The sequence below is a fragment of the Eulemur rufifrons genome, chromosome 19 (assembly GCF_041146395.1).
Source record: "Eulemur rufifrons isolate Redbay chromosome 19, OSU_ERuf_1, whole genome shotgun sequence".
Taxonomy (NCBI): domain Eukaryota; kingdom Metazoa; phylum Chordata; class Mammalia; order Primates; family Lemuridae; genus Eulemur; species Eulemur rufifrons.
Genome location: NC_091001.1, coordinates 66331418 through 66345782, shown reverse-complemented (window position 1 = coordinate 66345782; position 14365 = coordinate 66331418). Strand labels below are relative to the sequence as shown.

General features: G+C 37.3%; 1 protein-coding gene across 1 annotated transcript in view; it reads right to left on the bottom strand.

The window, feature by feature from the left end:
* The window catches only part of WDPCP (WD repeat containing planar cell polarity effector), a 318395-nt gene that overhangs the window by 95938 nt on the left and 208092 nt on the right, over positions 1 to 14365 (bottom strand). The gene's annotated exons all lie outside the window — the stretch shown is intronic.

The window sequence follows — 14365 nt, the reverse complement described above, 5'->3', positions numbered from 1 at the left end:
GAGTGTAAATTAGTACGATCATTTTGGAAAATAGTAAAGAGGGTCCTCAAAAAACTAAAAACAGAAATGCCATATGATCCAGCAATCCCACTTTGGGGTATATATCCAAAGGAACTGAAATCAGTATGTCAAAGAGATATCTGTAATAACATGTTCGTTTTCAAGATCATTCACAACAGCCAAGATATGGAAGCAACCTAATTGTCTGTCAGTAGATGAATGGATAAAGAAAATGTGGTATATATACACAATGAGATACTATATGGTCCTTAAAAAGAAGGAAATTCTGTCATTTGTGATAACACAGATGGAACTAGAGAACACTATGCTAAGTGAAATAAGGCAGGTACAAAAAGACAAATACTGTGTGAACTCACTTATATGTGGAATCTATAAAGAGTTGCTCCTCATAGAAAAAGACTAGAAAGTAGTTATAGAGCATGGGGTGGGATAAGTGGGAAAGGCTTGGGGAAAGGGAAGATGATGTTCAAAGGGTACAAAATTTCATTAAGACTTGAGGAGTAAGTTTTAATGACCTCTTGCACTGCATGGTGACCGCAGTTAATAATAATGTATTGTACATTTCAAAATTGCTAAACAAATAGATTTTTAATGTTTTGATCACAAAAAAATGGTAAGTTGGTGAAGCAGTAATGTATTAGCTCAAATGAATCTTTCTACAATGTATACATAGATTAAAACATCACATTGTACCCCATAAATATACATAATTGTCAATTTGTTTTAAATCATGTGTATGGGAGAGAGGCACAAGAAAACACTGTTAAGATGTACCATGTTTTATTTTTTGTTTTGCTGGTCCCTTTTGGGTGTCATTGTATAAGATTAAAATGGCATATAATAAGTCTACTTGGACAATTTAGATGGCAAGAGATGGCCACCCAATCAGGGTTACCTAGCTGGTGGATAGTTAGATTATAAAAGTGTTACTAACTTGGAAGCAATTTTTCAGAAAAATATTCAGAAGAATCAACCACTTATATCTGTCAATCTCAATTACAATTTTATTATTTACCATTTGACAGTTTGACTTATATTAGTGTCATTATTTAGCTCTATTAAGTGAAATTGGCTTCCATCCACCAAAAGATAAACTGAAAGTCTTTGGCCATGATCCGGCTTTCAAAATTTACGCATAATTCTGTATCATCTATGATCTACAATTAAAGACTTGCTGTTCCTGGGTTCTCATTGCTTTTCACAGAGGAATTTGAATGTGCTAGCAGAATGAATATGCAAATTTATAGTAAAAAGTATTTGAAGCGAAATAAATCTTGAATAGAGTTTCATCTGTGAAACATACTTTGGATCAGTTATTGACAAGTAAATATAACTACCATGATGTATTGATATTGTTATAACATTTTCTGGATTGATAGTTTTGTGAGATATGGAACAGCTTATACATATTTAAGATTACTTTGTTCTCATCCTGTGAGATAACTTTCTTAGTTAAAATCAACTGATAATTGAACAATTTTATTGATATTCTATAGCTTTACAGGTTTAAACCTTATCCAAAATTGCCTTCAGAACATTCAAATTCATGCTGCTCTATGTCACTTAAACATAAAAGTGTAAAATGTTGATATAATTCTTTTTCTACATATTTAAAAATAACATTTCTCTTCACAGGACAAATCTGATCAATGAGGAGTGATCAGGAATATTAAGAATCAGGAATATTGTATATTATACTGTGTTAATATTTTAGAAGTTTTGTATTTTGTAGATGTGAGAATGTAACTTTTAATATGAGGAAGTAATGTTAAATAACTTATATTAATAGAAATATAAATTGCAGAAATCAGTTCTCAATGTCTACATAAATGTTTTATAGTCTTTCTTATGTCAAAATGATGAATAGTCATTTTAAAAATGAAAATGTATGAAAATAGCCTATATTTTATGTTACCAAATAATGTACTTGGGATGTCACATATTTTCATGTTACAATATGTTTTGGGGAATTATGTGTTTTTGAAGATTTTGTAGAACCAATAAATAAAACCAACTGCTTCCTTTCAGGAGTTAAATTTTTGACTACTGTTTGAATTTTGTCTTTAGGATAAATGGAGAGTTTGTTTATTCCTTATGTCAATTTTAACCATTTATATTTTTCTAGAAAATTACTTATGGTGGGGAAGGGGCTTCACGATAGCTGACTAGAGGCACCTAGCACTCACCTCCTCTATAAAGAAGGACCAAAACAGCAAGTAGAAAATCACATGCAGAATAGAGGGTCTAAGAAGAACACTGGCATTCATCAGGTAAGGGACAGGAAACCTTTGAGACTTGGAAGTAGAGGAGAACAAAGCTGCTAGACTGGCCACTGATGGCAGCCTCACACCCCCAGCAAAAGAGCTGCCACATACTTACACATACCTTCAGGGAGACCAGGGACCAGCTTGCCTCGGCACCATCATGGGCCCTGAGGACAGGCCTGCCCTGCCCTGCCCACTATTGCCCAGCTGCGCCATCCAGGGGTCTGGGGATTGATGCACCCTATCCACCACAGCCAGTGCTTGCACACACCATCGAGGAGCTTCAGAATAGGCCTGTATGCCTGCTGCCACAGGTGCCTGCACACACCACTGGGGGGCCGAGATCAGGCTGGCCCTGGCCACCATCACCAGTGCCTGAGCACACTGTCTGGGACCTGGGTATTGACCCAGCTTGCCACTGCTGCCAGTGCCCACATGCATCATTGTGGGACCTGACAATAGGCTGCCCTGCCCATTGCCAATACCTTGTGTGCCATCAGGAAACCATAGAACAGGTTCAACTTGCCCATTACCACCACTGCTGGCACCCAAGCAGACCATCCAGAGGCTTAGTGATTGACTCATTCTACCCATCACTACTAGCACCTGTGCATGCTTTCCAGGAGCCTGTGGTGATGATGGCCCAGCCTGCTGCCATCACCACCACAAGTACCTACCCACATGCACCACCTGGGACCCTAGGGACAGGCCCATCTAGCCCATTACCACCAATGGTGCCAGTACATGCCACTTGGGGGCCTGAGGGTTAGTCCCCCACTTCTAGTGACATTGCAGATGCCATGCATGCTGCCCAAAGGTCCAAGGACATACTCACCCACACGGCCTACCACTGCCACTGCTGGCATATGCACAAGCCACCTAGAGGTCCAAGGATCAGCTTGCCAGGACCTATGACCAGTGCCCACTATGCTGCCCAGAGGCCGAAGGACTGGCACACCACTGGTGCTTGAGGACCAGCCTACCTGGGATCTCTAGCCCCAGCAAAGCCTCATCATAGCCTCCACTGACAACCTAAGCCACTAAGGAGCTCACAGAAACCACTGATTTTAGTCAAAGGAATAATACAGAGATTACACTACTATGCCCAACTAGAATCAAAGCCAAAGTGCTCAACCAATGCTATAACTAGATCTATAGTAAAATATTTTTCCCCATGAAAGTCAATCCATAAAATTGGTAGAAGTAGCTGGTACACTGAATGTGCAGGTATCACCATATGGACATAAGAAACACCTCCAAAGGAATATAATAATTTTCCAGCCACATATTCCAATGAAAAAGAAATCTATAAAATAGCTGAAAAAAAATTTAAAATAATCTCAATGAGATACAAGAGAACACAGAAAACAATACAAAAAAATCAGGAAAACAATTCATGATCTGAATGAAAAATTCAACAAAGACATAAATATAAAAAAGAACCAAACAGAAACCTTGAAATTGAAGAATTCAATGAATGAAATAAAAAATATAATAGAGAGCTTCAACAATAGACTAGATGAAGCAGAAAAAAGAATTTCAGAAATCGAAGACAAATCTTTTAAAATAACTCAAAGAGAATTAAAAAAAAAGCCTATAGGAAATATGGGATACCAAAAGCAATCACATATTCAAATTTTGAGAGTTCCAGCGGGAGAAAGGAGTGGGAAAAGGCAAAGAAAACCTTTTTAACAAAACAACAGCTGAAATGTTCCCAAGTCTTATAAGAGATATAGCCATCCAGATACAGGAAGCTCAAAGATAACCAAATTAGATTCAACCCACAAAGGTCTTTTTCAAGGCACATTATCAAACGACAAAAACAGTATTAAAAACAGCAAGAGGAAAGCATCAATTCACATATAAGAGAATCCTCATCAGACTAACAGCAGATTTCTCAGCAGAAACTTTACGGGCCTGGAGAGAATGGTATTATATATTCAAAGTGCTGAAAGAAAAAAAACTTCCACCCAACCATACTATAACCAGCAAAGCTATGCTATAAAAATAAAGGAGAAATAAATTCTTTCTCAGACAAAAGAAAAAACTGGGAATTCATCACTACTAGACTGGCCATACAAGAAATGTTTAAGGGAATCCTAGATCTGGAAGCAAAGGATGATATCTACCATCATGAAAACAAAAGAAAGTATAAAACTCACCAGTAGAGCAGACACGAAATGAGAAAGAGAAAGGAGCCACAAACCACATTATAAATAAGAGAGGAAGACAGGAATAAAGGATTTACAAAACAATGTGAAAATAAATAGCAAAATAATAGGAATAGGTAGTCATATCAGTGATAACCTTGAATGTACATGGATTAAATTCCCCACTTAAAAGATACAGATTGGCTGAATGGATTTTTTAAATGACCCAACTATATACTGCCTATGAGACTCTTCACCTATAAAGACACATATAAACTGAAATGAAAAAATGGAAAAAGATTTCCACACAAACAAAAACCAAAAGTGAGCAGGAGTAGCTATATTTATATCACGTAAAACAGAATTTAAGCCTAAAGCTGTAAAAAGAGACAAAAAAGGTCATTAATGATAAAGGGATCAATTCAGCAAAAGGACATAAAAATTTTATTTATATATATATATATGTGTGTGTGTGTGTTTTTACACACACACACACACACACACACACACAAAACACTACAGGACCCACATTCAAAAAGCAAGTATTACCAGACCTGAAGAAAAATAGACTCTAATACAATAATAGGGGACTTCAACATCCACTCTCAACATTACATCATCTAGACAGAAAATAAATAAATAAACATTGTATTTAAACCTGACTTTAGACCAAATGCACTAAATAGACATTTACAGAACATTTCATCTAACAGCTACAGAATACATATTTTTCTCATCAGCACATGGAACCTTCTTAAGATAGACAATATGCTAGGCCACAAAAAAAGTCTCAACAAATTTAAAAATGAAAATCATAAAACGTATCTTCTCAAACCACAATGGAATAAAACTAGCAATACCAAGAGGTACTTTGGAAACTATAAAAATACATGTTAATTAAAAAAACATGGCCCTGGCTTAATGAAGAAATTAAGAAGGAAATGAAATGGAAAACACAACATACTAAAACCTATGGAATATAGCCAAAGCAGTGTTAAGAAGGAAGTTCATGGCAATAATGCCTACATAAAAAAGTAGAAAGATTTCAAATAAACAACCTAATCTAACAATTCAAGGAACTAGAAAAGCAAGAACAAACCAAGCCCAAAATTAGTACAAAGAAAGAAATAATAAAGATCATAGCAAAACTAAATGAAATACAGACTGGAAAAAAATACAAAAGATCAACAAGATAAAAAAGTTGGCTTGTTCAAAGATAAAAATCGAGAAACTGCTGGCTAGACTAACAAAGAAATAAAGAGAAAACTCAATAAAATCAGAAACAAATAAATTTATATTAAAACTGATAACACAGAAATACAAAGGATCATTAGAGACTATTGTGACTAATGCACCAAGCTGAAAAAACTAGAGAAAATGAATAAATTCCTGGACACATACATTCTACAAAAATTATTTCAGGATGAAATAGGAAACATGAAGAGACCAATAATGAGTAACAAGATTGAGTCAGTAATAAGTTTTCCAACAAAGAAAGCCCAGGATCAATGGCTTTACTGCTGAGTTCTATCAAACTTATAAAAAGAGCACACACTAATTCTTCTCAAACTAATCCAAAAAATTGAAGAGGAGGGAATTCTTTCTGTCTACAAGGCCAGTATTACCCTGATAAAAGAGTACAACAAAGAAAGAAAACTTTAGATCAATATCTCTGATGAACATAGATGCAAAAATCCTCAACAAAATACTAGCAAATTTAATCTAACAACACATCGAAAAGATAATACATCATGGTCAAGTGGGATTTATCCCACGGATGCAAGGATGACTCAACACATGCAAATTAGTATGATACATCATATTAACAGAATAAAGGGCAAAAACCATATGATCATGCCAATGGACACCGAAAAAGCATGTGATAAAATGCAACATCCCTTCATGATAAAAACTCAACAAATTATGCGTAAGTGGAATATACCTCAACATAATAAAGGCCATATATGACAAACCCACAGCTAACATCACACTGAATGGGGAAAAGCTGAAAGCCTTTCATCTAAGAACTGAAACAAGACAGGAATGCCCATTTTCACCATTCCTAATGAACAGAGTACTGGAAGTCCTAGACCAAGCAATCAGCCAAGAGAAAGAAATAAGAGATATCCAAATTGGAAGAGAGGAAGTCGCATTGTCCCTCTTTGCAGATGACATGATTTTATGTATGGAAAAACCTAAAGCTTCTATGAAAAAGTCTTGAATTTGATAAATGAATTCAGTAAGGTTTCAGGACACAAAATCAACACACATATTCCTAGGTAAAAGACCTCTACAGGGAGATGTGGAATAATAGTTACTAGAGGCTGAGAAGAGTTCAAGGGGTGGGGTGGATGAAGAGATGTCAGTCACTGAATACAAACATACAGTTGGATAGAAGGAATAAGTTGTAGTGTTTGATAGCACAGTTGGGTGGCTATAGTTAACAATATGTTGTATATTTCAAAATAAGTAGACATTTGAAATGTTCCTGGCCAAAAGAAATGATAAATGTTCAAGGTAATGGATACCCTAAATATATTGATTTGATTATTACACACTATAGGAATGTATCAAAATGTCACATGTACTTCATAAATATGTACATTAGGTATCAATAAAAAAGAAAAAACATTATTTGTTAACTAAGTTTTCATGTTTATTAAACTTAGTGGCATAAATTATTCTAATAATGTAAAAATTATTTTGATATTTCTATATGTTGCTATGGAGTGATAATCAGGATATATTAAATTAAAAAAATCAAGTTGCCAGTTTGTTTAGTATGCTACATTTTATCTAAAAATGGGGATATAGATGTGTGCATATAGGTATATTTAGTTATATATATTTTCTGTAAAAAGGAAAGATAGACCAAAAGCGAAGGTGACAACCTAAAAAAGAAAAGGAGTGGCCGGGCGCGGTGGCTCACGCCTGTAATCCTAGCACTCTGGGAGGCCGAGGCGGGTGGGTCGCTCGAGGTCAGGAGGTCAGGAGTTCGAGACCAGCCTGAGCAAGGGCGAGACCCCGTCTCTACTAAAAATAAAAAGAAATTATCTGGCCAACTAAAATATATATATAGAAAAAATTAGCTGGGCATGGTGGTGCATGCCTGTAGTCCCAGCTACTCGGGAGGCTGAGGCAGTAGGATTGCTTGAGCCCAGGAGTTTGAGGTTGCTGTGAGCTAGGTTGATGCCACGGCACTCTAGCCCGGGCAACAGAGTGAGACTCTGTCTCAAAAAAAAAAAAAAAAAAGAAAAAAAGAAAAGGAGCAATGTGAATAAAACATAGATTGAAACTAGACCTCTCTGAATTTTTTAAAGATCTGACTTTAGAGCCATACACATTTTTACATAATTATAAAATAAAATTAAAGATAAAAAGTAGTTCCCAAACAGAAATTTTTCAAAAGAAGATATAAAAATGGCTAACAAACATATGAAAAAGTGTTCAACATCTCTAATCATCAGAGAAATGCAAATCAAAACCACAATCAGATATCACTTAACTCCAGTGAGAATGGCCTTTATCAAAAAGTCCCAAAACTATACATGTTGGCGTGGGTGTGGAGAGATAGGTACACTCGTACACTGCTGGTGGGACTGTAAACTAGTGCAACCCCTGTGGAAAGCAATGTGGAGATACCTTAAACAGATTCAAGTAGACCTACCATTTGATCCAGCAATCCCATTATTGGGCATCTACCCAGAAGAACAAAAGTTATTCTATAAAAAAGACACCTGCACCCGAATGTTTATAGCAGCACAATTCACAATCGCAAAGATGTGGAAACAACCCAAATGCCCATCAATTCATGAATGGATTAGCAAAATGTGGTATATGTATACCATGGAATATTACTCAGCTATTAGAAATAATGGCGATATGGCATCTCTTTGGTTCTCCTGGAGAGAGCTGGAACCCATTCTATTAAGTGAAGTATCCCAAGAATGGAAAAATAAACACCACATGTACTCACCAGCAAACTGGTTTCCCTGAGTGCACATTTGGGAATAACACCAATTGGGTATCGGACAGAGGTGGGGGCTGGGGGGAAGGGATGGGTGTATACCTACTTGTTGAGTGCGATGCGCACTACCTGGGGAATGGACATGTTTGAAGTTCTGACTGGGGGGAATGGGGTGGGGGGAGGGGAGGGGTGCACACCTACATGATGAGTGTGATGTGCACTGTCTAGGGAATGGACACAACTGAAGCTCAGACTCGGGAGGATGGGGAGGCATGGGCAGGTATATAGCCTGATCTTTTGTACCCCCATAATGAGTTGAAAAACAAACAAAAAATAAAATAAAAAAAATTAAATAAATGAATTAAATAATAAAGTTGTCCCTTGGAATCCATGGGAGATTGGTTTCAGGGTCTCCCCCATGGATACCAAAATCTGCAGATGCTGAAATCCCTTATATGAAATGGTGTATTTGAGCATAACCTACACTCATCCTCCCCATATACTTTAAGTCATCTCTTGAATACTTATAATACCTAATAGAATGCCTATACATCACTCCATTAATGTGAATTCAATAGAGTACTTGGCCCTTGGCAAATTCAAGTTTTGTTTTTTGGAACTTTGTGTAAATTCTTTTGCCTTTATATTTTTGATCTGTTCTTGGTTGAACCCATGGATGCAAACTCAGGGATATGGTAGACTGTCTGCATATCAAGTTGGTAGCATAACTATATGAAAAGAATTATTTCAAGTCACTTTAAAATATACATGCATTTTATCCCTTATGGGATGTATTTATGAACAAAGGAATTGAAAAGAAATCTTAGAATGTTTTCATTATTTTACTAGTAGTAATAATGTTTGTAGAATTATGCTAAAACCATTTCTATAAACATTGTCTCATAAAGGTCAGCAAAGTACAGGCCTGTGAGCCAAATCCACCCTGCAACCAGCGTTTATTAGAACACAGCCATACTCACTTGTTTACATATTGCCTATGACTGTTTTGAGCTACAATAGCAATGTTAAATAGTTGTGACAGGGACTGTGTGGCCTGCAAAACCACTGTGTGGCTATCTGGCCCTTCGCAAAAAAAAGTTTGGCAACCCCTGTTCTGTATTTCCCCTGGATTATAATTACAAACTCAGGACAGGTTTAACATCCCAAATCTGAAAATCTAAAATCCAAAATGTGCCAAAATCTGAAACATATTGAGCAACAACCTGATGCTCAAAGGCAATGCTTATTGGAGCATTTGGATTTCAGATTTTTAGATTTGGGATGCTCAACCAGTAAGTATGAAGCAAATATTCCAAAATTAAAAAACAAACAAACAAACAAACAAAAAAACAAAAATTCAAATAACTTCTGGTCCCAAGCATTTCAAGTGAGGGATAGTCAACTCATAGTTTTACGCACTCAAGCATCTAATCTGTGAACTCTGGTAACCATTTGCTACTAAAAGAAACCATAAATATTAATATGTGGAGATATGGATGATTCCAGGTTTGGGGTACCTTTTGAGACCAGAGGCAAGGAAACTATCAGTAATGCTGCCATCATTCCAATAGGACTCAAGAGCAAGTTTAAAGGATTTTCCATGACCAAAGATGGGTGCCAAACTATGTCATCAGTATGCTACATAAAGGAATACAACAAAATTCGGCACTAAATACAAAATTCATAAAATTCAGCTTCCAATAAGGATATACTAGATACAAGGAAAATTAAGAAATTGTAATCCTAACCAGGAGAAAAACTGAACAATTGAAATAGATCCAGAAATAGCAGAGATCATAGAATTAGCAGAAAAAAACTTTTAAAAGCTATCATAAGTTACATATATATACCTATAAATAAACACAGATATACACACAAAGATTCAAAAGGAAAACATGAACATAATGATGACAGAATTGAAAGATATATAAAAAAAAAGCAAATGAAACTAGAGCTTGAAGATACAATATCTGAAATGAAAAATTCACTGGATGGGACTAAGTGCATATTAGCCACTACAGAATAAAAGATCAATGAACTTAAAGACAAAACAATATAAAGAATCCAAAATGAAACTCACAAAGAAAAAGAGATTGAAAAGGAAATGAACAGAGCCTCAATGACCAGTGGGAAGCTGAGGTGAGAGGATCGCTTGAGCCCAAGAGTTGGAGGTGAGCTATGATTGTGCCACCGCACCCCAGCCAGGGCAACAGAACAAGACTCCATCACAAAAAAAGAAAAAATTTAAGTGCTAGATGTTTAAGCATAAACATTAAAATATTATGGCATGTATTACCAATAGAAATAAGTAACAATACCACAGAAGATAGGAGGAATGAATATATATTTTTATGTTGTACTATACATGAAGTGATGTAATATTATTTGAAAAGCAGATGGTCATAACATAGATGCATTCAGTAGTCTCCCCCTTATCTGAGGGGAATACATTACAAGACTCCCAGTGGATGCCTGAAACCACAGATAGTACTGAACTGTATATGTATTGTGCACAAATTTCTTTTTCCTTCTTCACAATTTCATGGATAGGAGATCTGTTCTAACCATAGATCTTAGCAACCTCAGCATATCTTTGCTCCTTTTCTTTTTATGTCAAGAACTTTCATGTTTTCACTTAAAGGAAGCCTTTAAAACGGCTTCTCTTTGGCAAATCTGAATTGCCAGTATCACTACATTTCTACTTAGGGTTATTTGAAACAAGCACCATGATACTGTGACAGTTGACCTCATAACTGAGATGGCTACTAAGTGACTTACGGGCAGGTAGTATATACAGCATGGATACACTGGACAAAGGGATGATTTATGTCCTTGGCAGGATGGAGCAGAACAATGAGATTTCATCATGATACTTAGAATGGCATGCAATTTAAAATTTACAAATTGTTTATTTCTGGAACATTCCATTTAATATTTTTGGACTGTAGTTGACTGTGGGTGACTGAAACTGTGGAAAGTGAAACTGCTGATAAGAGGAGATTACTGTATTGTAAAGCTTAGAATAAGCTTGTGCACATGGACACACACATACAAAACAATGAAGTATAGCTAATAAGGCAAGACAGGAAATAAATTGGAATACCAAAAAAATCCTTAATTAATTCAAAGGAAGAAAGAAAAGATGAAAAAATAGACAAAGAACGGATATGACAAAAAGGAGATAAGAGATTTAAATCTAAGTATATAAATGTATTAAATGAAAATGGTCTAAAGAGTAAAATTAAAAAACATTGTCACACTAGCTGAAAAAGCAGAAATCAACCACATTTTGTCTGTGAGAAACTTACTTTAAAGACACATAGGTTAGAAATAATAACATGGAAAAAGATATATATATATATATATATATGTAAAATACTATATATTAAAAACACTAATGAAAAGAAAGCTGGGAGAGAGGGCAGAGCAAGATGGCAAAATAGAAACGAACAGCAATTGTCCCTCTGCATGAAAACCAAATTCCACAACTACCCATGCAAGGAAGCACCTTCAGAAGAACCAAAAATCAGGTGAGTGGTCAGCGTACCTGGTTTTAACATTATATCAAGTAAAGAGGCACTGGAAATAGCAGAAAAGACAGTCTTGCATTGCATACACCACCCCTACCCCATCCCACAGCAGTGTCATACCAGCACACTGAGTGGAGAGTGAATCCTCATGCCAGGGGAGGGACAGGGAAGTAATTGTGGGACTTTGCATTAGAACTCACGGCTGCCCTGTCACGGGGGAGCATGGCACAGGGTAGAATTCTGCCAGCACCCATGGAGGGAGTATTTAGAGCAGCCTGGCTAGAGGGAAATCCTCTGCTCCAGTGGTAGAAACCTGAGTTCTGGCTACCCCTACCACTAGCTGACAAAAACCAGTGTGGCTCTTGGAATAAATTCATAAGGCAGTCAGGCCACAGAGGTTGCAGTCCTTGCACAATCCCTGCAGCTGTGCTGGCTTGGAGCTAGTGGACTTGAGTGCATATAACCCAGTGATGAAGGATGCACATGACCCAGCAAGACAACAGCAGTGGTGGTCAAGCCAGTGCCTGTGTCACACCTCTGCCAATTCCAGGCAGCAGCTCAAGGAGAGTCTTCTTTTTCGTGTGTTTGTTTTTTAAAGACAAAGTCTCTATCACCCCAGCTAGAGTGCCATCATAGCTCACTGCCACCTCAAACTCCTGGGCTCAAGAGGTCCTCTTACCCCAGCCTCCCAAGTAGCTGGGACTACAGGCATACACAACCACGTGCGGCTAATTTTCCTACTATTAGTACAGTTGGGGTCTTTCTTTTGCTCAGGCTGGTCTCCAACTCCTGAGCTCAAGCAACCCTCCCGCCTTGGCTTTCCAGAATGCTAGGATTACAGGCGAGAGCTACGGCGCCTGGCCCAAGAGTTGTCTTCAACTTGGGGAAAGAAAAGGGAAGAGTTCAGAGGACTTTGTCTTATAACTTGGGTACTAGCTAAGCCACAGTAAGATAAGGTACCAAGCAGACTCCTGAAGGCCCTAATTACAGGACTTTGTTCCTAGACAGCATGTCTAGACCCACTCTGGGCCAGAAGGAAACATGCTGCCTTCAAGGGAAGGACCCAGTCCTGGCAGGATTTACCACCTGCTGACTAAAGAGCCCATGGGCTTTGAATAAGCATCAGAGGCAGCCAGGGAGCAGTAACCGAGGGTTTTGGGTGATACTGGGCTGGTTTCAGGTGTGACCTGGTACAGTCTCAGCTGTGGTGGCCACAAGGAAGTACCCATGTAACTCCTCCCTCAACTCCAGAAGCCCAGTGCAGAGAGTAAGAGGCTTTGGATGGTAATCCAAGGAATTCTCCCATATCTTACCCAAGTCCACCAAAGTGGTGCTACCAGGAGTCTGCAAGAGTCATAGCATTACTGGGCTTGGAGAGCCCCCCAGCTGATATGGCTGAAGTGATCAAAGGCTTAGATCACAACACTCAATTCCATCTGAATATCGGCAAAGTGTTCTCAAGAAGGACAGGTTCAAGTAAGCCCAGACTACAATGATTAGAATAAATAACTCTTCAATGCCCAGACATCAACGACCATCCACAAGCATCAGGAACATCCAGTAAAACATGACCTCACCAAACAAACTAAATAAGGCACCAGTGACCAATCTCAGAGTGATGGACCTATGTGACCTTGCAGACAAAAGATTCAGAATAGCTGTTCTGAAGAAGCTCGATGCACTTCAAGACAACATAGAGAGAAGCCCATCAGAGAAATTTAACAAAAAACATAGAAATAAAAAAAAAAAAAAATCAAGCAGCAATTCTGGAGTTGAAAAATTGCATTGACAAAGTGAAAAATGCTTCAGAGTCTCTAAATAGCAGAACTGATCAAGCAAAAGAAAGAATTAGTGAGCCTGAAGATGGGCTATTTGAAAATACACAGGCAGAAGAGAAAAAAGAATAAAGAATTTTAAAAAATGAAGCATACATACAAGATCTAGAAAATAGCCTCAAAAAGGCAAATCTAAGAGTTATTGGCCTTAAAGAGGAGGCAGAGAGAGATTGGGGTAGAAAGTTTATTCAAATAAATAAATAACAGAGAACTTTCCAAACCTCGAGAAAAATACAATATTCAGGTACAAAAAAATCATAGACCACCACAGAGATGTAACCCAAACAGAACTACTTCAAGACATATAATAATGAAGCTTCCAAAGGTCACAGATAAAGAAAAGTTCCTAAGGGAAGCAAGAAAAAAGAAAAAAACAACATATAAAGGAGCTCTAATACATCTGACAGCAGACTTCTCAGTGGAAACCTTACAGGCCAGGAAAGAGGGGCATGACATATTCAAAGTGCTGAAGGAAAAAAACCTTAACCCCTAAAATATTATATCATGCAAAAATATCCTTCAAACATAAAGGAGAAATAAAGACTTTCCCAGACACACAAAAGCTGAAGGATTTTATCAACACCGGAACTATCATTCT